Source organism: Zerene cesonia, unplaced genomic scaffold, assembly GCF_012273895.1.
Source record: "Zerene cesonia ecotype Mississippi unplaced genomic scaffold, Zerene_cesonia_1.1 Zces_u006, whole genome shotgun sequence".
Classification (NCBI taxonomy): Eukaryota; Metazoa; Arthropoda; class Insecta; order Lepidoptera; family Pieridae; genus Zerene; species Zerene cesonia.
In genome coordinates this window covers 844,578-847,392 of record NW_024045136.1, presented here as the reverse complement: position 1 = coordinate 847,392, position 2,815 = coordinate 844,578, and the positions used below count along the sequence as shown (strand labels likewise).

General features: G+C 35.5%; 1 long non-coding RNA gene across 1 annotated transcript; it reads left to right on the top strand.

Annotated features, from left to right (window-relative positions):
* The first annotated feature begins 634 nt into the window (after window positions 1-634).
* LOC119838964 lies at window positions 635-2,453 on the top strand. Its single transcript, XR_005288227.1, has 2 exons — window positions 635-772; window positions 1,357-2,453. It is a non-coding gene; the product is annotated as an uncharacterized LOC119838964 (long non-coding RNA).
* The last annotated feature ends 362 nt before the right edge of the window (window positions 2,454-2,815 follow it).

Genomic DNA, 2,815 nt, shown 5'->3' with positions numbered 1-2,815 from the left:
TCCATAACTGATCTTAGTATTTCAAACCCTCCCCCCCTCCTATATGGGTTCACAATATACATACGTTCTCTAAGCGCTGCCACAGCGCATTAAAATATATAGATTGCCAATTTTGAATGGTGTGCTATTAAGAAAGGATATACCAGGGAAATAAATGCTTACCTTACCTTTGTATGTGGTAGTCGAGCACGCTTCGGCACGAATTGGGCCAGCTCGCACCGGGGAAGTACCACACCCCCACAGAAGACCGACGTGAAATAGCATTCTGCTGTGTTTCGTTCGGTGAGTGGGGGAGCCGGAGGCCCATGTCCTTTTCCATCCCCTTCCCAGTCCTTTCCTTTATTCCTCTCGCCAATCCTTTCTTAATCCCTTCCCAATATAATGTCGGCAATCCATTTGTAGAGGCGTAAGGTCTGTAATCAACTTTACGTCTCTACAAATGTCCATGGGCGGTGGTAGCGCTTACCATCAGGCGTTCTACCAGCTCCATTGCCGACTGTGACATAAAAAAAAAAAAAAAAACCTTACGTATCTTTATCCCCACGAAAGGGATACGGGTCTCTCGTACGATGAGAAATAAGAATTTTTCAATTAATTCGATTTTCCTTTTATTTTTTTACTTTAATTCGAATTCCAGATATCCCGAGGCAGCTACAAAGTACAGGGTGCAAGATGGGCCGACCAGTCGCCAGCTGCCAACCGTGATACTGTTCAGCGAGGGTCAAGAGAAGATGCGGCGGCCGCACGCTGACCACACTGGGAAACTTCAGAAGTGAGTATATGCTAATAAAATGTTCTTTCTATTTCTTTTTTTCAGAGCACATAGGCGACTATAGCATAAATCTTATTGTAAGCATAAGCTCGTGATGTCCTCCCGTTTGGCCCGATTAAATTTTTAGTCCCTTTAATTTTTTCTATTCGATAATATAAATTAATAAATTGGAGCCAATTACATTCCAAAGGATTCCCTAGAACGACTGCACTGTTTCAGAATGTACTTAGAATATACAGATAGGCGTATGTTTAAAAAATTTCAATTTTACATCCATACATACAGATTTTTAATTAGCCACCAGCTCCTTTGCCGACCTTGACAAAAAAAATTTACATAATTATATCGACGATATAATTATAATTATATTATTAATCTAAACTAATATTATAAAGCTGAAGAGTTTGTTTGTCGTTTGAACGCGTTAATCTCAGGAACTACTGGTCCGTTTTGATTTTTTTTTTTTAATTTTAAATAGCCCATTTATGAGGAAATCTTTAGGCTATATATATATATACCACGGGCGAAACCGGGGCGGACCGCTAGTTATATTAAATAATTATAATTGTATTGTCTTGTTTCAGATTCCTTTTTTCGAAAGACAATTTAAAAGCGGTTTTCGACATCGATGGAATATACCAAGAGTGTAAAACCAAAATGGCCGCCAAAAGTAAAAAGACCGAGAAGACGGAGTAGACGGAGTAGACGGTCGGTGTATTGTAGGATATTGAAAATGCTTGTGTAGAATAAATAATATATACAACAAAACAATCATGTTCCTCGCACACAGTTGATATTAAACATTAAAAACTAATAAATATATATACAGGTGTTCAGTAAATAGTACGACATACCAAATAAAGAGAAAACGACATGAAAAAATGTATTACACATCAAAAAAATATTTTTTGCTATGGCAACTGTTCAGTTTATTTTTATTTTTTTGTTTATTTAATCTTACTACATGGTGTTATATTACTTATATAACATCCTGTATATAAATCACATATAATAGGGCATCTAAGAAATTTAAGATATGTAAGTAATAAAAAAATTACTAGCACATTTCCCACCAAATAGTGAAAGTGCTAATATTAGGTTATGGTTTGTGTTTTTCTTTTGCGTACATAAAGATCTGAATAGCATTTAGGTAAATTGTATGTGTTTGTATATTTTTTAACCCACATTCAAAAAGCGAATAGTTCTTAATTCGAATGTTTTTTTTTTTTTTTGTTGAACATATTACTCAGTGAGTTTGGATTTTTAATCGATTGACATGATTCTTTGTGCGTTTGATAGGGGATTTTCTTTATTGATTTTGCTAAAAAATATATAATGACTTGAATCGTTAAATGTGTATTGGTACGTGGTAATAAGAACTATTCTTATTTTTATATAATTTGGACCACAGATTATTGTTTTATTGATTGTATAAGCAATTTTGTATTAATTAACTAAGCTATTCGCCGAAGGGGACTACTTGAGATAAAAGCGTGTTTTATGATGCCTTAAAGTTTATATTTATTAGCTGCGACCCGCGGTTTCGACCGCGTACCTTCGGATACCGGTAGAAATATCGGTATAAAAAGTTGCCTATATGTTATTCCAGCTATCCAGCTGTCTACGTACCAAATTTCATTGCAATCGGTTCAGCAGTTTTTGCGTGCAAATTTTATATGTGTACGGGCTAGCCGTACATCCTGATTCAGCGCTTTACACGACTGTCTTCAATTATGACTTATTAAGTCAGTCTGCAATAGCGACTCGTGTAAGGCGCTCGGGGTTATATATCATCATATCATTAATCATTATATCATAATATCAAATATCAATATACGAACATCATATCAAGCAAGAGTGTATGTATTATCAGCCCATACATCCTCTTTTTGGTCCTTCGAGTGATATCAAACATAAGAACCTCTGTTTGGTGAACAGTGCGTATAAACAGTGCGAATAGTGTGTGTGTGTGGATTGTGTTCACAAGGATTTAATCTATTATCAAGTCTTAAGTAAGTCTTTCACAAAATTTTTATCATGTCT